General features: G+C 41.5%; 1 protein-coding gene across 12 annotated transcripts in view; it reads left to right on the top strand.

The window, feature by feature from the left end:
* Positions 1-27231, top strand: part of LOC121598356 (protein sax-3-like) — a 135188-nt gene that overhangs the window by 18761 nt on the left and 89196 nt on the right. For all 12 annotated transcript variants that reach the window (XM_041925046.1, XM_041925039.1, XM_041925042.1 and 9 more), the window contains one exon: positions 8687-8736. The gene's annotated coding sequence lies outside the window, so the exon portion shown is untranslated. The remainder of the gene's footprint in view (positions 1-8686; positions 8737-27231) is intronic.

Here is a 27231-nt window from a genome sequence, read left to right as displayed (position 1 = left end):
CGATCACGAAATAGGGCTCCTTCCCACTGTCTTTGGGGCAGTGGGATAAGGGAGCGGATGCAATGGAAGGAGAATGGGGGAGACAACAGACAGACAAAAGGGTAGCTGTAATTTAGGTTGAACATAATTTTTGCTTTATGCCGTGGAATTTGTGCACTAATGTTGGGCGCTCTCTCCCTCCCTCTCTCTCTTTGTGCTTTGTGCAGCAGCAGCCGCGGCTGGTCAGGCGGCAAAAAGGGAATCGTGTCTCCTCTACCTGTGCTTGTGCACCAAATAAGGGATTGAGCATGGCAATGGTTTTTAGATCGATTTGGTTATGATTGAACTTTGCATAAGCTCGCTCGCGCGAACCATTCGTGGGGAAGGCATGAATGAGGAGGGGAGGCGACTTGTGTTGAGGGGTTGCACACGCGAACCCGATTTGCTAAAGAGAGTGATTATTGAACTCCTCTTCCCCCACCATTGTTGTGTTGCGTCTGTTAGAGTGAGCTGAAGGAACGGAAAGACACAAACCCTAGGCATTCGGCTGTTGTTACGCCAGGGTATTGCTGCTTCTGCCATTGTAGTTGTGTGTGCATTGGAGATAACCTTCCCTTTTACTTTTTTTGTTATCCACCTTTAAGCCACAAGGGGCACACACACCGGGTGGCAATCGAAGCAAAAGGATGATGCGCGCGTCTCTTGCAAACAATGACCATTTATGGGAAGAGCGCGCCTGCGAAGGGATTTGTATCCCGGCCGTACACTTTACAGGCAACAACTTCTCTGGAGGAGGAACTGTTGTACCTTACACTGATGCTGCTGCTGCTGATGCTGCACTGATGCACAACCGCTGTCGTCTCCAAAAGGTTTTGTCGCGGTGTGATATTTTACCCCTTTGGTGGTTCTGTTTTGTTGCTAGTTTTGTTTTTAGCGCTGCTTTCCGTTTCAACATGCTCGCTAGTGTTTTATGGATGATGGGCAAATGGAATGTCGTGTTGTTTCCCTGTCCTCGGGGTTTGTTTTATACTGCTGCCTTTTCACCGAGGCTCCATTCCCCCCTGTGTGGTGTGGTGCTGTCTGTGTCGTCCGAGTGGGGGTGTCTTCTTCATGTGCCCGGTCAATAATTGAATGTGGCCGCGGTATGATGCATGCACGCATGCAGCACGGTGTGTAATTGGAAAGGTGTTACGTCGGTTGTATGAAAGCTGAGGGAAGACGCGTGTGTGTTGTTTTGGCGGGCGTGAAAAACGTTGAAAAATTGCAGCAAAACATGCGTGTACGACGGCGTGTGCGATTGAAGTTGGATCTGGGCAGTGTGTGGACATTTTTGTCGTTGAACTTTTGACACCTTAAAGGGGTGTGTGTATGTGAGCAGGGGGCCAAATGGTGTGTTATCTGTTTAATATTGCTTGCAATGTTTACACGCATTGCTGGAAACATTGTCAGTACATTTGTTTGTTGAACACCACCGAGTAAGATTTATTACTGCCCATGGTTACGAATTGGAATGTGTTAACTTGTATTCATAATTCGAATACAAAGTGTTTTTTCCCCTGTAATGCATCCAACTTAGATAAATTTGTTTTGTTAGAATTATACTAACAGTGACGGTGAATTAATTTTTTTTAAATTAGTTTAATGTGGCTTCAAACGATATCTTATTTCTAATTAATTTTTTAAAACTCATTTTGATCAGACGAATAGCAAAACGATTTTGACATGCATAATTATTTGTGAATAATGATAGTCAAAATGGAATATGGCCTAAGACAACTGTCAATAAGATAAGATAAATACAACTATGTCGAGGAATGTTTCACTGCCACTGGATAATCATTTTGGTAAAACTAGTTAATTTAGGGTGGTGCAAAATTAAGAAAAGAAGTGTTTTTAATTATCTCCTGTAAAATGAGGAGTACGCGAAAATTACTGTCATCGAAACTGAACTCAAAAGAGGAACTGATGATTAAGGAACCCATTAAGAGACCAAAAACCAAAATAAAACCCATACCGGCTCTGAAACCAAAACAGTATGAAGCATACTGATTCATGATCTGATTCTGGTTCATGCCGGTGCTGGACCTGTTACTTAACTCATAACAAATCAGGAATCGACCACGATTCCATATCGGTCATGTTACATGTCATACTAACACTAGAACGGATTCTGAACCCATTCTGATCCTGTAACTGATATTGAATCCAGTCCTGTATTAGACCCGATCATGAATCCTTACAGATCCTGGAACAGATACTTAATCCATATCGGTCCATGAACCGATCTTAGACTCATGCCAGTCTTGTCAACCGATCATACAACCATACCGTTCCTGGAAATGATCATGACCCAATCCGTTCCTGGAAACGATCATGAACCTATTTTGATCCTGGAATCAATAATGAACCTATACCGGTCTGGAAATCGATCATTCACTCATTCCGGTCCTGAAACCAATCATGAGTCCGTTCCGGTTCTGGTACTGATTTTGAAACCATACCGATCCTGGAACTTATGATGAACTCATATCGGTCTTGAAATGGTTTTTTCTCCTGGAACTGTACCTGAACCTGTTCTGTTCCGACCGAGCAACTCATTAAGATGTGTAACTCGGTAAGATGTGCAAGGTATGACAAAGAGTAGTAATTATGCGTTAGAGGAATTCGCCATGAAGATTTATACTTTAGACATTTGTTTTTATTCAGGAAGGATGGCATTGCCGTATCGCTTAAAAAAAACTGAACATTTAAAACAAACATATAATTGCAAGTCGAGCGGAGTGAGTTTGAGATAACCTCTTTATTATACCGATCAAAACCGAATGTCGATCCCCAAATCCGATGTCGTTGGTAATGGTGATGTAGAATGCGGTTACAGGGTTACGCGGAATGCAGGGTTACGCATACGTAATTACTCTGGGGGGTAGAGAAGAGACGTCCTCGGCTCGTTGCATGCATTCACAATTAGAAGTTTTTCTCTTTCTCTTTTTTTTTCAAATACGTTATAATAGTTCGATCTTATTTCTACTTATTTCCTATCTTAGCAAAGACCTTAACAGTTGGTACTAATTTTACTTAGTAATGAAAGATTTTTACTGATTTATCTTTTTCATAAATTTTTGTTGACAAAAATATTAGAGGATCACCTAATACTATTCGTTATTTCATTCGTAGTTTGTTTTAATTCGTTTAATTTTTCCCTTATGTCTTTTGATGCCTCTTACATTTTCAAAAGTTCGTTCTTTTATTTGACATGCTTTTGTTTTGATTGCTCTTGCCTGGGTTTTTGTTCGTATGTTGGGTATTACAAAAACGTCTTGATTTTCAACGATATTTGGAGGGTTTATCTTAGTTTCGTTTCTAGATGTTTGTCTTTTCGTAGCTTTATCTAAATTATGTTTTGCTTCTTTAAACAATTTTTTTGCATTTTCTAGTATTTGAACTTCACTTCGCTCATTAGATTGGTTAAATGTCAGCTCGTTTGGAGTGAATTTTGTAGATGAGTGTATCGAGTCATTGTATAATGCTACTGATATCCTGACCATGGATTTTGTATCACATCCAGTGTATTTATGTTTGTTGGAATTGTAAATTTCTGTTATGGTGCTGTGAGTTTTTTCTACTTGTCCGTTTGACTCAGAGCACGACGCATAATTCAGTACGACGCCTAAGGAAGATAGATAATTTCTCAGTTGTACAGATCTAAAAGTAGTTTCATGATCCGTTATTATTTCTTTGGGAATTCCATAAAGCGCAAAATACTTGGTGAGTTTTTGTTGAACTTGAGCCATATTTTTGTTTCTTAAGTAGAACATCTGGAGGTGTTTTGAAAATGAATCTACAATAGACAAGAAACTGCAATTATTAGTTATATAGATGTCCATATGTACTCGATCTAATGGTTTGCATGTGACTGGCCGTGGTGATATTTGTATATGGTAAGGCTTTCGTTCGTATTTTTCTGTCATACAGATCTCACAACTGTTTACAAATTTTTTTATGAATTTCTGCATTCCCGGAAAAAAATAATTACGTCGTAGCTTATTCTCTACTTCTGCAATTCCTCGATGGGCTCTATTGTGTTCAGTTGATATTAGAAAATTTTGCCTATCTGTATCTGGAACGTCTTCTACTGTTTTTGTTGTAATTATGAAGTGTCCTTTAATCGAAAATTTTTCTTTTACAGTATTTTGGATCAGTTGCAATAGTTCGGTTGGTGCGTATATTGCTGTTTGTTTTCCGTTGTGAATTTTGTTGATAAGGCTAACAATATCATCAGATTTGAATTCTTTTTTTATTATTGTTGTTCTATGAAAATACGGAAAAGGGATTTCATTTATGGTTTCTTCCCTATCTGATATTTTGAATATGATTTGATTTTTGTAATAGTTTATTGGGCGATGTGTCACATGAACGAAGTAATCGCCAGAATCATCAGCGGAGTGTACAGTAGAGCAGCTATCTATTAAATTTCTAGATATGTTATTTTCGTTGTTTGAAGAAGTATCTGTTTCATTCATATTTACTTCGGGAAAACGGCTTAAAGCATCAGCTACTACGTTTCCTTTGCCTTCCTTATATTTTACGTCATAATCGAAATCTTCTAGCTCGAGTCTCCAGTTTAATATTTTTGAATTTTTAAATGAGGTCTTTATGAACGTTAAGGGTTTGTGATCGGTAATGAGAGTAAATTTTTTACCATACAAATATGCTTTGTATTTTCTTACCGCCCAAATTATCGCTAAAGCCTCTTTTTCGGTGGTTGAATAATTGCTTTCAGTTTTGTTCAGTGTTCTACTTCCAAATGCGATTGGCCTTTCATGATTTTCTTGCACTTGCGATAGAACGGCACCTAACGCATGATTACTTGCGTCGGTTGTAAGAATAAAAGGTAATTCAAAATTTGGATAAGCTAAAACTTGATCTGATGAGATAATTGCTTTTAAATCATTGAATGATTTTAAGTATGAATCATTTGTATGATCGACTATTGCTTCTTTCTTTAGACATTTCGTTAATGGTTTGGATATTGCCGCGTAGTCTCGAATAAACTTTCGGTAATACCCAGTTAATCCAAGGAATTGTTTCAACTCTTTTTGTGTTGACGGAACTTTCCAATCAACGATTTTCTTTATCAAATCTGGGTTCGGTTTAACGCCTTCGGAAGTAATTATATGTCCCAAAAATTCAGTTTCTCTCTTTAGAAAATTACATTTTTTTAGTTGGATTTTCAGATTGAAATCTGATAAACGTTTAAGCACTGTATTAAGGTTATCAATATGAGATGTTAAGTTATTTCCAATAACAATTATATCATCCATGTATACAAAGCAAATTGTTCCAATTAAACCGATCAAGATATGATTCATAGCCCTTTGAAATGTTGCTGGAGCGTTTTTCAGGCCAAAAGGCATTCTGGTGAACTCGAAATGCCCTTGACTTGTAGAAAACGCAGTTTTTTCCTGATAATCTGGATCCATCTGAATTTGGTGGAATCCTGATTTAAGGTCGAGAGTTGAGAAATACGTTGAGTTTCCTAAGTTATCAAGGATCTCTTCTATTTGAGGGATAGGGTATCTATCGTTTATAGTCTTCTCATTTAGTTTGCGGTAGTCAATGACTACTCTAACCCTTCTTTTTCCAGATGAATCTATTTTTTTGGGGACAACCCAGATTGGTGAGGAAAAGGGACTGTTAGAATGTGTTATGATACCATCTTCAAGCATTTCTTTAATTTGATTTTCAACGTCTGTTTTGAAACTGTTTGGAAACCTATATGATTTTGTGTATGTAGGCTCATTATCTTTTGTGATTATTTTATGCTTTATAATAGAGGTTGAAGATAGTCTTTCATTTTCTTTCAACAGAACTTGTTGATTGTCTAGAATTGTTTTCAATAGATATTTTTTTTCTAGCAATGAAAGATGTTCTGTTGCAATAAGTTTTTCAATTACTAGTTCGTCTAGTTTTTCGTTATCTTGGAGCGGTATAGGGGAAATCGTTTCAAAATTGTTAACATTTATTCCAAATACCTTTTCATTAAGTGGCAATGAACTGCATGGGCTAATGATAAACACAGTTGTTTGCTTGTTTTTAGCGTGGTATAATCCGGGTTGAATTACAGCATTTTTGCAAAGGACTTGGTAGCTTGGTACAAACCAATCACCGTCTGATAACGTGTTTATTGTTACTATATGATTATATAGCTTTTGAGCGGGAATATATTTAAAAAAAGGTAAGGAAGTTTCTTCTATTGTAAGTGTTTCGTTTTTATAGTTCAAAACACCACCGGTCATTGCTAAATATTCTGACCCTAGAATACCATCGAAAAAGTTATGAAAGTTCATTTCGTAATAAGTTTGATCAGGTAATCGATGACCAAGTAGATTAATTGTACCTTTTGTTTTGATACAATAGTCACCCGTTATATTTTTAATCATTGTTTCTTCACAAAATTCAACGGAGGGGATGATTCCTTTCTTGATGAGATTTTTGTTCGATCCTGAGTCTATTAACAATTTTACTTCCTTTTTTGAAACACTATTCTCACACAGGATATAAGGAAGATAGTCTACTTTGGAGGATGTTTTGTACTTGCCTCCCAAAAATTTACCAAAATTTTATCGCTTTCGCCCTCGTCGTTTTGTTTGCAGTCAAATGTTTCATTGTTATTGAATTCATTTCTGTTTATCGTTAACCTGGTTTTAGTAGTCGATGTATCCATGCCGTTTGGTGAACGAACTTGAAAAAATGATTTAGATGTTTGAGGTTGTGAGGGGTCGGTGCTATTATAATCATATGATCTTGTGCCATTTTTATTATAACTTTCCTGCACTCTGTTTGTATTCCCATTATTGCCTGAACTCTGTTGGCGATAAGTGCGCTTATGTTCCATGGGAAAAGATTCAAATTTGCAAAGAAAAGCATACGTGCTTTCCAGATCGAGTAGTTGAGCTGCTTGAACATAACCATAAAATGAATCGTTTAGTCCCGCGACAAATGCAGCCAGGCTTGTTTCGTCGATAAATTCGTTAATAGCGTCCCAACTGTATTTGTACTTCTCATTTTGTTTAGCAATAACTTTGACTTTTTGTATAAGTTCCTTAGTATGGGTGTAGTATTCCGAAATGCGTCTACTTCCCATTTTATTAAGCCATAGTTTACTCATATAGAAAGACAAATCTTTCCGATCACCTAGAGATTTTATCAGAATGTTCTTTACTTCTTCGAAGTTTTGTGGATTTCCCTCAGCGCTAATAATGTCTCTTGCCTTTCCTATTATTTTATTTTTTACTGCATCGACATAAACTTCGTATAGAAGAGGATCAATACGATCTTTAAACAAATTCAGTGCATTTTCAACCGTTTGTATCCAAGAAAACAATTGTTTTTTATTTCCATCAAAACTAGGAATAATTTTGATCGGATCCGGTATGCGATAAAACGCTTCAAGGGTTTGTGCTTGCTCTAACCGGTTTTGCATCACTCTAGCTGCATCACTTTGCTGCTGTGAAGCAACGACATTATTTAGTGCCGTCGACAGCTGCAAAATTTGCTTTTGCAAAGATTCTATAGCCGTATCACCCATACTATTTCCCTGCGGGTTATTCGGGTCACTAACACTAGGCTCCATTGTACTTATGCACAAATTCTCTAAAGGGATCGCGATTGGTATAGAAATGTGTGCGAGATCGCCAGATTCTACGGATTCAGATTCTTGTTCCGAATCGGAAGCGATATTATTCGGATTTCTCCACATAAAACTAATTAGAGCTACGTCTATTTAATAGTGCGTCTCTATTTTCAATAATAAGCGCCTCTAGAGCAACTCGTTTATGAAATCGGATAGACCTATTTGATAGTATCTACCACGAGGCACGCAGCAAAAGTTTTTTTTCTCTATTACGATACACGCATATGTGTGCGTAGCACGAAGAGATTAAAACCGAAATTTTGCTTACCTGCGATGCGTGCGGACACGCTTGAATCCTAACCTCAATTCTCAGCTATTCTAATAGAGAAAAGAAGCTGGTTCTATTTTGTAGAAATGTTGGAAACGGCGTTGTCACAAGTCATCCGTGTTGTAAACGTTACACGGAGATGAAAATGTACCTCTATCTAATAGGGGGCACAAATCCGGACACACTGTGTAAGCTTTATTAATCACCTACTAGCACTGTTTGTTTTCTAACAATTCATCCTACCGGCTGCGCCAATTGCAAGTCGAGCGGAGTGAGTTTGAGATAACCTCTTTATTATACCGATCAAAACCGAATGTCGATCCCCAAATCCGATGTCGTTGGTAATGGTGATGTAGAATGCGGTTACAGGGTTACGCGGAATGCAGGGTTACGCATACGTAATTATATGCTTTTACTTTTTTTATTAAGAATAGCTCCTATTTAAAAATGATTGTAATTTCAAAAATCGACTACATTTAAATAAATGAACAGCAGCATAACAGAACGTTATAAACCTCAGGATTAAATGAAACCTGCGCTTAAAACCTCTGGGAAAAATAATCTACATTTTGTGTTATTATTTCCTTTGGGTGCTCGGAATAAATAGTGTAAAAAATTAACTACATATGCATAATTATAATGTTGTTTTTATGTTTTACACAATCTGTATACAAATTTTCTATCGCTAGCTGTAAAATGGTGTACAATAAATCACTAACACACTTTTTCCATCTCTGTAATTCCAGCCCTGTGTACGGTTCCAGTAAGGCGCACATGCCGTTACCATCAACCAAAGGTAAGGTTTATATTTATGTTTAAGCAATCCCTAGCGGGTTGATATTTTGTTTTGCAAACCAAACAACCAAAAAGCATTAAAATCCGCATCCGCACAATTAAGCACAAGCGCCGATAAGAATCTCTGCTCCATGTCGGCGTCAGGGAGTAGTAGTAGTAGCAGTAGAGTAGGTGGTTGCGAGGGGCAAAACTTGCACCAAACACCGCAAACTTCCCTGCGGATTTTTCAAGAGGTCGTGCATAGCCTGTGACCGTGACGTGATTCCTCTTGCCTCCTGTTACCATGCTCCTCCTGCACCCTTCTGGGCAAAACTTTTCCCGCTGCTGGTCGCCGTGGCGCGCCACCATGACGCAGTATTTAATGTGTTGTTGTTTTTTGCTTTCCCTTGTGGACATCAGCAGCAGCACCCTCTTCTTACTCTGTGCTGCATGACGTGATACCAATTAATTCGCCGCCTTATGACGCCACACGCGGGCGGCAGACACACGCTCACAGAAACATTCACGGATATACTAAACCACAGATTCAAATAGTAGAGAGAGAGACAGCGTGGTGAGAAAGGTTGGGAAGAAAAAGTTGGATACTTAATTTTAATTTTTACGGAAAGCCCTCGGCCTAGCGCGCACGATTGCGCATAATTTGCTCCTGGCGGGAGGTCTGCTCGGAGTTCTGTAATTTCTTGTACCCCACAGAAACACACACCGGCAAAGGTCGGTAGGCGGCAAAGTTTTTGCTGTGGCGGCAAAAAGTTTTGGAAATGATTTGAAATTATACGTGTTTTTGTTAACCGTCGCCCCACTTCAGCACAACTAAATACCAAACGAATATAGCTCAAATGGGCAGAAGAGAGCCGCTCGTGCCTCGTGATGAGTGACGAACAACCTGAGAGTGTTTAGAAAAGTTAGAACTCGCGCCCCTTTTTCTCTAAATCCCTGGAGTGTTTTGTTCGAATTCTGACCAGCGATTTATCAAACCGTTTTCGAAAGTAATTGGAAGGCGCACACTCCAGGATAGCATTCCGTAAGCATTAAACTACCGTCTTCATGAGTTCATGAGGAGTTCGGAAGAAGTAATGTCCTGCTGGTATCTTCATTGGATTTGGTTCTAACGGTGGAAGTCGTTTCTCGCCCGCAAAACCCCTTTGGTGGTGAGCGCGTGATGAATGTTTTCATCGTTTTAACAGTGTGAAATGTGCGCGCGGGGCTATCAACGCCCGAGAACACAGTGCGTGCGATTCGAACAAACATTGCCAAATCGTGAGTCGACACAATTGATGAAAATAATCCAATTAATGTCTACGACCCCCTAAAGGCGGTTCAGAACGGCAGACACATACATTCTACAGTAACTCCGGAGTGTGAAGCGAATAACTTGCGGTGAGGTGATCTGTACTGAAGAAGTTGTCTGAAGGATCCGCCATGTCAGCATTCACAGGCAGTCGTGGCCTTCTGCGTCAAATTAAAGTCGGTGAAAAATCTTGACCAATCCACAAGATACGACCCCTTTCCTGTTGTTGCTGCGGTTGGACCAGAGGAAGTCTTCCATGCTGCGAATGAGGGCCCCCTGTAATTAGAGTGTTTTAGCTAAATAATAGCCATTGCGGTGTGGTTCCCCTCTGGGTTGAGTGACGAAGAAACGTGCACGCGTGTCCAGCTGATTGCGAACCGAACCGGGGGAACACAACCTCCGTCTGTGTGGGGAACGTCCGTTGTTTGCGGATATCGTTCTGTTCCTCTCATGGCTAAAACCGTCGAGGTACAACGTAGGACCCGTTTGTTTGGAATTTCGCCCTGGATGAGTGTCGCTTTTTTGACAGCTTGCCGCCGCCTCTTCTAACGCGCGGCGCTCTTGACGGCCGATCTCGGTCGATGCTGTCCGGAGTATATCCGGACGCTGTGTGCTCCACTACTCGACACATGATACGATGATGATGATGATGGTTTGAACGCGAAGCGTCTTTTTTACACCTAAACGGGGGAACAATGCACCACACAAAACCTTGGAAAATAGCCGTACAGCTCTGCTGAATCACGCAGAGGCGAACAGAGTGATCTCTCTGTCGGACATGATATTCCGCTTTAAAATCCCGCCTGATGTGTGAGATGCGACGCGTTTTTGGGAGACGTAAGACGCTGAGATGTAGTGTTGGACATACCGTAGTCACGAGTGGTGACGGTAAACACAAACTGAAGATGTGGTGTGCTCTGATGCCTCTGCTATCTGCTATCCAAGACATCGAAGTATTATGGACGGCGGCGGCAGAGAAAGACCCGCCGTGTGTAACGGGTTTTCAAACGCTTTGCGGAACGTCAAGTGCGGAATCAATTACATTCGCTATTAGAGAGGTTGTGAATGCTGTGAATGCTTGTCGAATTTCGCTCCCCCCTGTTCGCTGTTCCATACAGCTGAATTACGGTGAAGAAGAGGTTTTGGTATGGTGTCTACGTTTTGGGGAATGGTTGTTTTGGGAAGCAAATTGTCCTGTGCCGTGTGAGATGAACCCGTTATCGCATGCCTATGTGGCCCTCGAATTGTTGTGCCTCCGTCCGTTGTGTGTGGGTAATCGATGATCCGTGAAATGGAGAGAAAGGTTCGCCTTGCAGAATCGCAAATAATGTCAAAGTTTTGGAGTTTGGCAGTGTTTGTTTGATTCATTTAAGGTCTTTTTTTCTTTCTTTTCTTCTATTCGTAACTTTTACTTCAGAGTATCTGTCGTCCGTTCTGATACTGATCTGTTGATAGATGGCCAACGAACGTCTCTTCCACCGCTTCGCGTTCCCATTTCTCGGATATGGTTTGGTGCATGTCAATCGAATTGGAAAATTGGGATCGTGGTCGTTTTGTATGTCCGCTGGTTTTCCCGTTTTTCCGTCCTCTCTCTTTTTGGCACAGCATGTCATCAACAGTTCGTCCCCAAAAGTCAGCCGCCCTGTTTTTGTGTATACTTGCTCCAAGTTTTTCCGATGTCGTCAAAATGCCTAGTCCCACTCGTCTGTGTGTCTGTAGTACACTCAAACTCCTCAGGCTCCACTTATCTCTGTGTCCTCTGTTGGGTAAAACTCAGGGTTTTATAATTCCATGCGGCAGTAAGAGAGGCACACGCATCGGTTAAATAACTTCAACTTTAGCATGAAATAAATTTGGGACCGTTTTTGGTGATACGACACACGCACACACAGACAGTGTGGGAGATTTATAGTACTTACCCTCATGCCCGCTTTTCGCTCGTTTACTATCACGGGAACTCATTTATTTGACGGGAACGCAACCACCTCCTGGAGCTTCCGAACAGCCCCGTCGGTTGATGATGCTGCTGGTGGTACTTCAACTCAGGGAGATGTTGCTGCTCTGGGTTATATATTTCCCATTCCCGTATCCTTCCGCCTTCCCACCGACCGGAACTTCCCGGACAGCAAAATAAGCCCACTTAGTTGCGAGGATGGAAAATGAAAACGTTTCACAAGCGCGCACACTCTTGTGTGTCTAGTTGTGGGACGATGAAGATACGACGGCAAACGGCAGTTCGTCCAGTAGTTCAGCAGCAGCTTGGTTACGGGTGATGATCAGTCGTCCACTACTCTCTCATGTCCTGAGATTCGCCAGCAGTAGTAGCGTTGTGCCCGTCCGTTGCTATCTTTCATACGGCAACTCCACACAGGCTCGCTCCGTTTTCATGATGGCGAAAATGAACATTTACCCGGACATCCAACTCCTTCCCCTCCCGCTCTAAGGTGTGGTCCTCTTTGGTGTGATGTCCTTGATTGCCACTGTGCTGCTGCTGCTACTACTACTACACTCTACAACTACTGCCCTTGCGCTACTAACGCTCTCTCACCACACCCCACCATCCCCACAGGGGAACAATTTTTCGCCTGATTCCCTTTTCCATGGCTTTATTCGATCAAACTAAGAAGATTGCTTTCTCCTCCCACATGAACCTCCAACTCTGGTGTCGGTCGGTCAAAAACACAGCAACGAAAAACCGTCTCTCTCTCTGTCCCCTGACATGTTTTCTCTGGTTCCTTCTTCGGACTGGAGTTTTTAGTGCGCGTGGGTTCTCTTCTTCCGTTGTGAAGGCAGCCAGCCGGCAGACACTGGCCGGCTTTTCCTGATTGCAAGTTTCACTGCTGGAAACTGTTTTCGTTGATTTGGCAACGAGGAAATAACCATCAAAACACACCATCTCCTCCTCCTATCCTCTCTCCGGCCGCTCCTCTGCGCGTCATCAATCCGTATTTTTTCGCTTTCGCCTCTTCCACCAAAACGTTTGCAATTTCCCCCATTTTGGTGCTCTCCAGTGTTTTGGTGGGACACTGTCGTCAGTGCTGGTGCTGAAAAATTGTCGAACCTCTTTCCTGAGTTTTTTTTTTTGCAGTTGGGCCAAACACCATTTTCCTCAACTGCGTTCTCCCACCGCCCCAGAGTCCGACACCAGTTTAGAACTTTGGGTCTTCTTTTTTGTGGCAGTCTCGCTGTGGAGGAAAAGAGTCTGCTAGAGCCTGTTTAAAGGGAGCAAGTGGTGGTGGCGGACGGTGTCGTTGATATCCTTTTGGGCCCAATCGTTTCAAAACGGGGCGAGGGATGTGTTTTTGTGTGCGCAAAAAAAACCGGACGACAGAAATCGGAAAATTTATATACTTTATGCGATTTTTTCCATTAAGTTAAGGTTTTTCTTTTGCAATTTCTTTCCCCAGGTTTTTTTGCATCAAACTCGTTTTGCATCTTCTTTGGTATGGAAAAAGGCACACAGTTTCACCGATTCATCCCTGGAGTAATTTATATCCAGATTTGTCGTCGGGATGTGCGTTACTATTATGTGAAGCGTTTCTTTTTCGCAAAACAGGCACCGATTGTGTGAGGGCTTGTGATATTCGGAATGATTACAACGCTGCGTCCCGTGTACCTCCACCCTAAAAGCGCATAGGCAATTCTTTTCAACCTTTATGTGTGCTACCGTGTTTGCGATATGATGTGTTTTTTTGTCTTTTTGTCCTGTAGGTTCCATAATATCCATAAGGCTCTATTGGTATGGTTTGTGTATGCCCGAGATGGTGCTGATGTTTTTTTTTTGCGTTCTATCCCATCCAATTTTTTTGTGTGCGTAGAATCTTTTCCACGAGATTCTTACACACTGTCGGCTATGTTGGTTAGGATCTTTTGCTTTGCCGAGAAGCGTTGAATTGAGTGAGAAAAGTTTTTTCGGGTCAATGGAAAACGTTGTTTTTGTGGCAAACCGTCCCCCTGAAAGCAGATAAGCGCCAAACGATGACAGTGACAAAATCATGTTTTTTGTTTTGTTCTAGAACTTAAGTTAGCGTGTTCAGCTAGATGTCTTGTGCGATGGATCTTTTATTTAAGAAATATTATACATTTTTTCCAACTCAATTAGGGATATAGCTTTAGGTAAAGATTTGGTTTTCTTGTGCAGTTTTGATGTCTGTTTGTTTTTAATAATCCATCGTAAAAGGGCTTATGAATTTTAAACTGTGTTTACACAGAAGCGTGAAACGAAATTGAACATGACTTTTGCATTTGCAGCTTCCCTTTAATATTAGCTCTTCTTTCAATTGCAATTTTACCCTCCGTTCTTCCTGTTCATTTCACAGCTAGCTACCCCTTATGTGCGTATGCTATTATCATAATTCGGAAAAATAATCCGACTTTTTCTCTATTCATGGATGTAAACATTGCATCTTTCTCGAAAACGGTGTATGTGCGGCTTAAGTAAGATTGATGTAATGTTTATTCTCGTGTACTGAGTGATTATGATGAAAAAATTTAACCTTTTTCTGCTGTTAGCATACAGGGTTACATCAAATGACTCGATTCTATATCCATCCATATCAAAGCTTTCCTCAAGAGGAATTTTCTATATAAAAACTGTGTAGTTATATTCTTCCAGAACATTGGTTTGTGTTACTTCAGGATGCAGAACAAAGATTTAACATCACAACTTTACAATGCTGTGCTCTCGTGACAGCTTTCACTCACATCCCTTTTTCACATAGCAAATCGAATTCGAAAGGTAATTGTTTACACTTTCATCCGTTTGCCCGTTCGTCGCTTGCTCCGTCTCTCACAGACGCGCACCGTGTGCCAAAATAACAAAGTTTAAATTAAACAATAATATTGCCGACACAATTTCTTCTCGCAATCGAGCGCGACGGCCACATCTTTGAGCGGATTGTCGATAAAATAGGGACCGTTGGGTGAGTGCATGTTTCTGAACGTTTGTATAAGCTCTTTTTCCGATAGTTTGAAATTTGTGCGCCGCCTCCTCTTCCGGTCGTGTATTTTACACAGCGACAAAAAACAAGGATCAGCGGCGCAATATTTTCTCTCTGCGCGTTTAATCCATTACAAAAATAGGAAACTGTTTTCATATTGGGGGAGAATGTGTGTGTGTGTGTCTCCATGAAGACACACAGGATCACAGTTAATCCACAAAACAAACAAGTGACACACACAGCAGCAGCATACACCACCAAGCGGCAGGCTTTTCCTACAGGGCAGACTGGCTGGCGGCAATGTTTTTCATTTTGTTCCGCTTAAGCCATCGCCTGAATATATTCTTTTCACTCGCGTTAGAGTTTTACTCCTGTGCCCTCGTGTACTGGGGAGATATGACTGACTTCAACCACAATAAGAGTACGCTGCTTACTGTGTGTGGTGGAGCGGCCCAGAAGTTTCATGAATATGTAAAAGATATTCGGGGTGTATGATTTATGGTTCACTTTATTCCAGATTTCAGACAAGGGGAGAGAGGGAAATGAAAGCGCCTTAGGTCTGGGATATTTTGGTGATGGTGGAGGTGTGCGCGCGGTGCGTTACACTAACGATTTCTCGCGATCGAGCGTGTCCTGCCGAAGGGCCAATTAGTTTGGCTGGTATTTGTGCGGGGTTAACATATTGCATAGATCACAACCCGGGTGTGTTTGGGTGTATTAGAATGACAATAAATTATTGTAATTTTTGTCCCGTCTTGTTTGCCCCAGCGCGTTTCCTTCCTCGGTGGGTGTCATGATTGTATTTTGTACTGAGATTTGTTTAAAATTAAGCGTGTATGGGTGGTCTATGAATATCTATGGAAGATTAAAAGATGCATTGTAAAATATATCTTGGGATTCTAGCGTTTCAATGTACTGAATTCTTATGGTTTATTCTACTCAGCATGGCTCACTTACAGGGGTGTTTTCACTTGAATTCGCAAGCGTAGCATCGTTAAACGCAACCGCAGCATTTGACAGGACAAGCGCATCAGTTGTTTACAGTCTACGTCATCATGCTTAACACATCCTTCGCACTTGATATCACAATTCCAGTGTCTCAAGTTTCAAGCATGATGACGTTCTAAAAACAACTGATGCGTTTGTCCTGTCAAATGCTGCAGCTGCCTTCAACGTTGCCACGCTTGCGAAATCAAGTAAAAACTCTGTATATGAAATTTATTGGTCTTGAAATTATACCAGCTCCGATATTTTGTGACTTTAACTTAAAATGCCTTAAGATGAACGTAAGAAGCGCCTTTTAAAATTATCCCTCATCCAATTAAGCGCTCGTTTCTTGCAAACCATTCCATCAATCAGCATCTGCTCTGTAATTTGCAAAATATATTCAATAATTTATATAATTTATTTATTAGCGAACACACCATATCAGTTTGATGGGTCGTTTCGGTTTGCCATCTACGGTGCAATTTTATTATATTTTTATACCAACCTTTTTGTTGTGCCCTTCCCCAATCAAGCGACATCAATCATTATTAACACTTGCCGCAAAAATGCTTGCGGTTTGTATCGATTGTATTCAAATTGTTTTATGGAACCACCTCGTGCACCGTGCCAACGCCACCGCCTAACCAAAAGAGAGCTCCTTTTCATGTTAATATCAGCGGTAACATAAATTTATATGACCCGTGTGTTCCGGCCCTGCTCGATGCACCCATCTCCCCAGCGCAAAACGGGGCTGTGGGAAAGATGGCCCAGAAAAGGGGAAGAGCGGAAGAGGGTGATGTGGTGTATAGGAATGTCATTCGATTTGGCTATACTTTATTGCCCTTTACATGCATCGTTGCGCCGAACTCTGTGGTCCACATTGGCAGCTTTTAATGCTTTAAAGTGGCATCAAAGACTGGGGAAGAGAGTGGAGAGATTTTGTTACCAATTGTGTGTGTGTGCGCGGATGAAACAAATGTAAATAAAGCCACAAAAAAGCTTCACAAACTATGGCACAAAATGCAATACCGCTGGTTTGCCCTGTTGTGCCGCCCTGTGTATGTGTGTTTTGTACCATTATAAAACGTCACTGTACATAAATCATCGGCTCCTCGGGAAAGAAGCGCGCATATATATGCACATGTGGAGCTGCTGCTGGTGTGTATGCATGCACCGCCGCCGTATGCTTTTAGGGTCGTTTATTTTCCCAGAATCAGATCATCTGCCGGTCGCGCGCGTTCCAGTGTGCCGTAAAACGCGCATAACACAACAGAACGATTGCAGTGTGAGCAGCCTCTCGCTCGAGTGGTGATGGCTGGAGCAGAGGGAGAACAACTTACAACCGAGCATTATCCTAATCCTCGTCTTTTTAAACTCGTTCGAACCGCTTTGTTGCTGCTCTCGAACGTTTCGCACTTGCTGTGGCTGTGTTAGAAAGTTTGTTTAGCTGCGATTTATCAATATTTAATCAACAGCCAGTGAATCATAATGATTCTTACTCCGGTAATGTTTATTCTGGCTCTTTGGCGTTGTTGTGTGCACTTCGTTCTTGCACTTTCTTGCACTTTCCGGTTTTTGGACCGGATGTTTCTCATCATTGTTTTGCCATGCGAGGGTGCGCGAGAATCTTTTTGTTTTCTTGCGCTGATTTCAACAGCTGGAATATTTACATCTTCAGAAAGATTGAATGTTGATCGTAAACATTTCTGCAGAATTTTATGTCTGGATCATCTTAGGTTTAATCATTTTTCTCATAAAAATAGGCGCTTAGAATCATAGATTTTGGGCGTTGTTATACACCTACTCCGAATACGGCCACAAAGATTTTCACCGATTTAAATCCAAATTTTACAGTTAAATAGGCAAATCCATCGCTTTTTAATGGATCTTCTATTTTGAACTGAGGATACAATTTATAATCCACGAAGTAATTTGACCCTAGTATCTTTAATTCCCAGATCCAAGGGACACATTAAAAGAAACTAATTCTGAACCCAAACCGGTCTTGGAGCGTATTTTCGACCGATAATGATCCCTAAAACTGAAATTGAACGCATGTTAGTCTCTATTTGATCTTTAATATTTCCCAGAAGCTATATAAATAAGAAAAATACATGTTAGTTGCTATCACTAATAAACCATCCGTTATTAAAGACGGTTTTTTAAACAGTTTACTCTTTGTAATTTTAAATGAAACATTTGTGATTTCTACAAAATAGTTTGTGATTTCTAGTGACACGTTTATGATTTTGTATTGCTTTGTGACTATCTGGTTTATATATATTTCAAATATTTTGAAGCTGAAATGACTTGTTACTAACTTACAAATCATGTCTTAATTGCTGCTCTTAATCCATCAACTCTAAATGCACTCTCTCGAGACCGTCGACAACCCCCTTGCACCATGCCAATATCATCGTTAGCAACCTGCTTATGCTAATTGCAGTTTCACTCTCGTAATTTATTCAATTGCTCAATTGTTTAAGCGAAATATAATGTCATAAAATTCGCCACACCGAGATGAATGTGGCGAATTTTCCCTTTACCCCCCCACACATACTTCTTGCATGTATATAATTGCTGCGCACCAGGCTGTGCCTTTCGGCAGGGAAGGAAGGCATAATACTTTGCTTGCTCTGGTCGTTTTTAGTGCTTTTGTTTACTTCGCCCCGGTTGTTGTTATTGCTATGGATCGGTTCTTTTTTTATTATTATTTTGCTTCCACTGCCAGAGGAGCCAATAGTGCACTCGTCGACAGGCAGCGCTCGAATATATGCTGGTGCAGTGGTGTGCAACAGGAAATGACTGACAGACGAAGTCCTTCTTTTTTGCACCGTGTGTGTTGCTACGGTTGTTTTAATCTTCTGCGCTCTCTCTCTCTTACTGTGGTAAATTTAATTTGCATTGGAGGTTAAATGTTTGTTTTCTGCTGATTGATTCAGCTTTATGGCATGCGGTTCGATCCCCCTAAAAGGTACTTCTTGTGTATTTTTTTTTGCATGTGCAAAAATGTTGCACAAAAACAAGACGAGAAACAACGAACCTCGTGTGCATCATCAATTCTTTTTATTTTTCTCCACCCCGCGTCTAAGTGACAAATTATCTTGGGGCATTTAATTGACAGTTCTTTTATTTTTTTTATTATTTGCCATTGCTGCTAAAGCGCGATGGGTAGATGGCATGGGTAGATGGTATGGGACGGGACAAGCTTCCTTTCGGGGCCTTTCCCTGCTCATTATCAGCACCATCATCATCATCATCATCGTCCTCATCATCTGATGCTGCAATGCTCACGCCCATCCCTTCTCTCGGCTGGTTTGTTCTGCAACAGCAGGGTTGTTCTGCTTGCATTTTACCTTCCCTTTTCACTTCCATCCCCTTACATTTAACGCGAAATTCTGCCAACGTGTTCAGCGGCGGCGTACTGTCACCACCACCACCCGTATGGTTGTCAGAAATATGAAATTGAGCATAATTCATTTTTTTTGTTTCTTTCCATTTTTCGTCGGAAAGGAAAGGGAGGGGGAATAATGGCAGTTCTTTTTCTTCTCCTCCGTGACATACAAAACCCCGTAGCGAAGGGAAATTCTTGATTTGGGAGAGATATAATGTGCACCACTGTCGCCACCATCACCATCCCCTGCCTGCCCCATTTCCATACGGTTTGATATTTGCGCGTCATCTTTGGGCGTTAGGGAAGGACAGAGTGGGAAGAGAGAACCATACGGTGCTGCTGGCAGCCAGCGAAACAACACCAGTCCAACTAGCACACATTCTGGTTGACATAAATACAACGGTGCTGAATGGTCCGCTTGCTGCAGAGGAGCGCGCCAGTGTGTTCTAGGTGCGGTGGTGTGCGATGTGGCACGTGGTGTGACACACATGGTGTTGACATGCTTGGGCTGAAATATTTTTGCCACCCCACCACCACCCCATAAAAGGGAAGAGGGCGAAATCATAATTGCTCCTAAATGACTTCTTCGAACTCTCCTCTCCCTCACGGGGATGTTTTTTTTTCGTGATGCAAACAGGGCACGGAAAAGCAGTTTGATGAACCTTCCTCAACAGCCACCATCATCACCACACCAAAACCCTTTTGTCTCTGTGACTGCAAAACTCGATTGAAAACGAAGGGGCCGCCACTGACAGCGAGAGGGCTGCGCCCCGATGGCATCAGCAGCAGCAGCAGCAGCATATTGGAACAGCAGCGCATAAATGTCAAGCGTCATCATTAATAATGCCTCTCCTGGCGCGGTATGGACTCTAAATTTTGCACATCCTTCTTCACCAGCCCCGGCGGCTGGTCGACGGGATGATGATGAGCGGGAAGAGAGGGAAGTTCAATTATTATTGTCGGCAGCAGGAGCAACATGAACTCCTCTGTTCGAGCGACTGCTCAAGATGGTAAGTGGAGTGAAAGGGAAAGTACGGTCCGGCGGGCGATGCTGTGTTGTGTTGAGTGAATTTCTTCCTTCGTTTGCCATCCGCTCGTGTGCATTTCTAGAGTTGAATTTTCGATACACCAACAAATCAAATACCAGCTGTTGCGTTCGTGTGCACCACCTCTCCTACATACAATTGCTTGCGAGAGAGGGCGGATGCTTTTCTCACTGGCACACACACACACAACACCGGGTGTGCACAGCACGACCTCATTCAATGGGCGCGCAGTGCGTTACATGATCTATGCGCTGCACGGCGGGTTCTGTTAATGTGCTGAAGAAGGAAGAAACAAAAAAACGCTAGCATGGAAAGCATGGTTGTGCCATAATCAACTTATCTTTGACACGGAGGTGAGATTTATTTCTATCAGCACATAATTTACTAGACACGCAATTATGAAAATTTAAAATCAGACACGACCAAATGCGCAGAGGTACGATTTCTGGATGAAATGATTCGTTTATTATGAATCATGCTCATCATTCGTTGAAATGGTTTGATTCGTGACCGCTTTTTAATGCTTTTGATTCTCAAATCATACCAACTGAGTCTTGAATAGTCATGCGTGTGGATGAAATGATAAAATTTAAAAGTAAAATTTAAAATTTAAATGTATCAAAATTGAGTCCATTAAGACTCAAAAAAGTGATATTATTGACACGTGAATTGCTTTTTGCTTTCAATTATTATGCATCGAATTATTTACGGATAAGCCGAATCAGCAAGAATTTATAGCTTAACTATTTAAAATAAAGGGACAAACAATGACTAGCACTCATTAAGAGCATGTAAATTTGGCTTTTAGATTTAATGCACATTATGACTCTTTTGACTGGAATTCCCTAAGTTAACCTGTTTTTCTTGCTGTGATACTCTGTGTTATTTATTTTGTGCTGATGTTACATTGTACCGTGATGCTTTATGTTATTATAAGTTTAGTTTATAAGATCAGTGATAAGGCCAATGATGGCCAATCACTTAACATTTACAAATAAACAAACAAATAAACAAACAAATGTAAATGAGTGAGTTGTATCTAATCTCAGCTAACATGATCGAAGAGGAATAACTGTTGCCCTTACCTAGATACAATGATTGGGGTCGGTCGGTGTAGGTCAGTGTTTATCTTAAAAAAATCGAAATGCCTGCTCTAAACTGAGTGACTCCGACTCCATTTTGATTCTGATCTGACTTTTGATTCGGCTGACTCAGGTCGATTCAGACACCAAACGACTCCTACTCCAGATGACTCCGACCCCGGATGACTCCTGACAATTCTGCATGACTTCTGACGACTCCGGATTACTCCAGATGACTCCGGATTACTCCAGACGACTTCGGATGACTCCAGAAGACTCCGGATGATTCCGACTCCGGGTGATTTCAAATGACTCCGGATGACTCCGACTCTGGGTGATTCCAGACGACTACGGAAGACTCCAGACGACTCGGGATAACTCCAGACGACTCTGGATGACTCCAGAAGACTCTGGATAACTTCAGACGACTACGGATTACTCCAGATGACTCCGGATTACACCAGACGACTTCGGATGACTCCAGAAAACTCCGGATGACTCCTGATGACTTCGGATGACTCCAGACGACTCTGGATGACTCCAGACGTCTCTGAATGACTCCAGACGACTCTGGATGACTCCAGACGACTCTGGATGACACCGGATGACTACAGACGACTCCGGATGACTCCGACTCCGGGTGATTCCAGAAGACTTCGGATGACTCCTACTCAGGGTGACTCCAGAGGACACCGGATGACTCCAGATGACTCCGGATGACTCCGGATGACTCCGGATGACTCTGGGTGATTCAAGACGACTCTGGATAATTCAATAAGATTCCAAGAGAGTACATCACAAGTGAAGAGCGAATGAGGTAAATCACAAAAAAAAGTTTTGCTCGACTGGGTTGAGTCGCTCAGGAGTACTGAGAATCACAGAAAAGTCTATTGAATCCCTCCCCCTTTTGATTCCAATACGTCTCACTGAAATTTTGATTTTTGAAATATAATGACGAACAAATAATAATCAATGAATAGGATTGCTGTGTTAGGGTTCAGTTCTTATACATGAAAGTTTGTTTGTTTGAAGTGCTTGGTTGCTTGCATTAGCACAATCACTTACATTTTGGGTAACCCAAACTTATCGCACTTTCCTTGGGTGCTCTTTAAGGTGAAAGGGGAGCTCATCAGATAATAGTTTGAAAACGGCAAGTGCATAGGAAAAACTGTTAATTAAAACAAATCCCCCACAAACTACCATTCTCCAAACCCATCCCCATTATCTTAATTGCGCTAATGAACAGCGCCCTTAGCGTTGTCAATTATCTTCGTATCGTTAAGAGCACTTCCTGGTTACATGCCGTTTTACGGCGGGGTAGCGTTGCATTGCATTGTATGCAGTGATCGGTTTTCTTCGCAGCAGTAATTAATTAAAAAGAAATCTCACCGAAATAAAATCCTGCTCTTAACAATCTGCAGTTGTTGCAACCCGAGAGTAGTAAATCCGAGTGCTTATCACCACCAGGGAGCTCTTGTTTGCGACCACCCAGCAAGGCCAACAGCAGCGCAGCGCCTGTAGGTAGAGAGCACCACGGACACAACAGGTGGATGTGATAATCAATGCGAAAATTGCACGCGGCACCTTTAACGAATCTTTTATCTCGAATTAATTGTGGCGAAACCCAAAGTCGAGTATAGAGGGAGAAACGTTGCACAGTGGACGAATCGCTTTACCTACTGTGCAGTTTTTTTTTGCTTTTGAAACATCATCTGCGCGGGGGTCTTGTTGCTAGCGTAAATTGCATCTTTACCGATTATCTTCCCGCCGTAATCAAAGCCGATGGGGCGCGAGAGGAGGGATTTGTGTGGTACACCCCCCGTGCACGTTGCTTCGAGCGACATCGTGGCGTATAAAATGCCTCATTTTACGGACTCAAACTGACAGCATCCGGTCCTGGTCGTCCGGTTCGCGTGCTGTCATACCCCGGAGGGAAAGGAAACCCATCCAGCAACCGGTCACTTAGGATGTAAATGTTCTTGTGAGGAAGAAATTCGTTAATATTTAAATGCACTGGCCCGTTTCTGTCCGGTTTGTCTCGGAAAGCGTTTTTCCAGTCTATTGGAAGACGACGCGTAATGATGTGCACAGGGGCGTCGTATGCTCATTTGCAAAACAGTGTTACTGTACGTCAACTGATTTATAAACCATAAGAGGTGTGCTTCTAGCACTCATAAATATTATGTCGCCAGTGGAAACATAATGTTGCTTGTAATTTAAAACAGATTCATATAAAATTAGAGTAAGACAAAAGGGGAAGAAAAATAAACCTGAAAACAAAAGCAGATAACAATTAAAATAATACATAACAAAAATTAGATTATTAAAAAATGATTAAAAGTGAACTAAATCTTACTGGAAAACATAAAAAACAGATAATCGTGACAGTGATAAAAAAAGACTACTTTATGTAAATCAGAATAGTACAGAACGGCAAACACATGCAAACAGAGCAATGAGAACGTGATGTAATCCAGTATGCTAAGTTATATCGTCATTTGAAAAGAATTACAGTGAACCCTCTCTTATTTGACACCTCTCCAATTTGAAAAACCTCTCTTATTTGAACATTTTGCACAGTCCCTTGATTTCCAGTACATTTTTGTCCCTCTAATTTGGAAAACCTCTGAAATCTGTGTCCCTCTTATTTGAGTATGGTGTTGCCATGGTTATTGAAAGATGCATGCTCAAATTAGCGATTCTGTTCGCAGTTTCCTATAGCAACAGTTAAGGCTGCATACTAAATGTTCTGTCTCTTTCTTGTTTGTATGGACCTTTCATTCACTTTCAACCTCTGTAATTTGAAAACCCCTCTCATTCGACAGTCCCATCGCTTCTCAAATAAGAGAGGGTTCACTGTATATAAAATAACAAAAGAGACAAATAAAAAAAACAAAACAGGTAAATATGAACCGAGTAAATGTAAAATAGATTAAATTAAAAAAAGAAGAAAAAGAAAATACTCGGATGTAGAAATTTAATCCGTAAGAACGAAAAATATAAAAATAAAAGATAATGACTTACTTCATGGAAGCATGAATATAAGAGAACTACAAACACATGCCGGTCTCATGGTACAGTCGTCAACTCGTACGACTTAACAACATGCCCGTCATGGGTTCAAGCCCCAAAAAGACCGTGTCGCCATACGTAGGACTGACTATCCTGCTATGGTGGGAAATCAATAAGTCACTGAAAGCCAACCCCACAAGTGTGTTGGCAGGCCTTGACCGGCATCGGTTGTTGAGCCAAAGAAGAAGAAGAAGACAAACACATGCAACCAGATCATCAATGAGAGTGTGATATAATCCAGTATTCTAAGTTCATGCTGAACAGCCTTATTGTTCTCATCAACACATCAACTGACACTTGCAGTACTTGCAGCTTGAAAAAAAAGTATTTTTGCTTTAAATAATGTGCTCATGCTTGTTTATATATTCATGCAATTGTTTCATTTTACGATGCGATGCGACCTAAGTGGGTTTGTTGTGGGCGCACGATGAAGTGTTTGTTATTATGTGATTTTTTATTTTGAATGCCGGAAAGTATCTTTTATTGCTTTGTTTTGTAGCAAGTATCTAATTATTTTTAATTAAATTAAAGCTGCTGGGTGTGAAAAGACAACAGCCGTCGATGAGATTTATTTGCTCATTGTTTTTTGCTTCAAACGATTGTTCAAAACTATTTGAAATAGAAAAAAACGGTGTAGTGAAAATGATTTCTGTTTTTCCGCGCGTTCTGCCAAGTTGCGTTCTTGTTCTATACACGCCAGTCTCTTGAACCATTTTGATTAATTCAATGTTTGCATTCACCGCACGGAAAGGAGAGAGACAGATTGCCGTGTGTTGTGTGCGTAGGTTTTGAAAACAAACATGTGCTTTAATTGAAGATTCTTGTTTTCAATGATCGCACCGTTTTATTCCCCCTCCACATCTTTGTTTTCTCCATTTAAGGTTAACCACTGAAATTTACTTCAATCACTACGAACATTCAATCGAGCCATAAAAATAATACTCCGTTCTAGCTCGCTGCATACTGCAAGGTCTGGCGAGACGACAAACGGCGTGAGGAAATCTAGTTCTCTATGGTTTTCGTTTCGTAGCCTTCCTATTCAAAACAATCGTATCACGCACATAATCAGCCCCACGAAGGAGGACTGGACAGCGCGTCGTCAGAAGGAACGAACACAAGACACACCATTGAACCGTAAAGCCCGCGGTCTCGTGGTCGTCGGTTCCTCAAATTTAATAATAAAATAAATGTACGTCGATCATTTTACCACCCCGACTGGCTCTCTTCTTCAATTGCGGTGTCATATCAAACCTCTGGAGGGACACGACGACCCAGAGGGGAGCGAAGGACCGACCGAACCCCTCTTGGAAGACACACCAGAGAAGCGGTTGTGTACTACCTTCTAACCCCAACGCCTTCGCTCGCTCATCGTTTTGACATTCAATGCTTACGAGTAAATTATGTTTATTTATGTTTAAAACATACATTCACGCACACAACACGGCGGCTAGTGCTCTGCTGCACGTGGTGGTGGTTCTTGTTGTTGTTGTGCGCCTTCCATATACGCGCGCTTTGGCTTTGCGTGGTCTCGAGAGGATTACGGCCACGTACCACCAACTCGCCTCCCCGTATCCCGTGTGTACACTCACACCTAAAGTTGCATAGCTTGATGTTTTCCGTCAAAAAAGGCCATTAACCCTTTATTGCTTTATTTTTCTTGTTTGTTGCTTCGGGTTACACACACACACACACACACACACACACACACACACACACACACACACACACACACACACACACACACACACACACACACACACACACATACCAATTTCTCTATTTCTCAAACGCGCATCTCTCTATCGCTCTATTGTGCGTTTGTGACCGTCCGAATAGATTGAACCGCGGCGGTCTCCTTCTCTGTGCGGCTCTCTCGCTCGGTTTGTTTACAACTTACCCACCCACCCACACATCCACTAGCTGTGTTGTGTTAGGTGTATTTTGCTCCCGCTGCATACTAAATGTGAATCGTAATCGATTTTCTATTCCTCCCCGGTTTTATTTGCCATTATTTATTGTTGTGTGATGGGGCAGGAATACAGGAGCATCGTAACGCGTGGGGTGGCTGTGGGGTGATATTAGTTTGGCTTTTGGGGTAGATTAGACGTTTTAATTGCTTTTAAAACGGTAAAGTAACATTCTGATCTTCCAAAAAGAAAAATTTATACTTGTCATAACATATTTACGCCGTAACATTACAAAAGCGGTTAAATGTATTGCGATGCCATCGAAAATATTTGAAATATTTTATTCATTCTCATTCGTTATCAAGCTTTTGTGGATGACGATTTCGTCAAGCTATACGAAAGTTAAGATGGATTAGACGCAACTGCAAAATAGAGCCAATTTGGAGCAGCAATAGGGCTTAGAAGCAGTGAAGCATTTCGTTCTAAATCTTGCACGATTCACACACCAACACAAACACATACACTTGACGATAATTTACAGAAGGTGTGTAGAAATTCCACACCGTCTGCTGGTAGCACCTGATAGGACACCATACACTTAACCCACACAAAATTGGTCATGGAATCGGGGAAAGTGTGGAATGGGAACCTTTAGAGAACCTTCTTATCGACATCTCTCCACTTACGACTGGGCGACTAGAGAACTCCTCTAACCCACGCGAAAGAGGTTACGATTATTGCTTTGCGAGAGATTGAAGACGTACCCGCACAACACAATCA

Source organism: Anopheles merus, chromosome 3L, assembly GCF_017562075.2.
Source record: "Anopheles merus strain MAF chromosome 3L, AmerM5.1, whole genome shotgun sequence".
Classification (NCBI taxonomy): Eukaryota; Metazoa; Arthropoda; class Insecta; order Diptera; family Culicidae; genus Anopheles; species Anopheles merus.
This window is presented reverse-complemented; position numbering and strand designations above follow the sequence as displayed.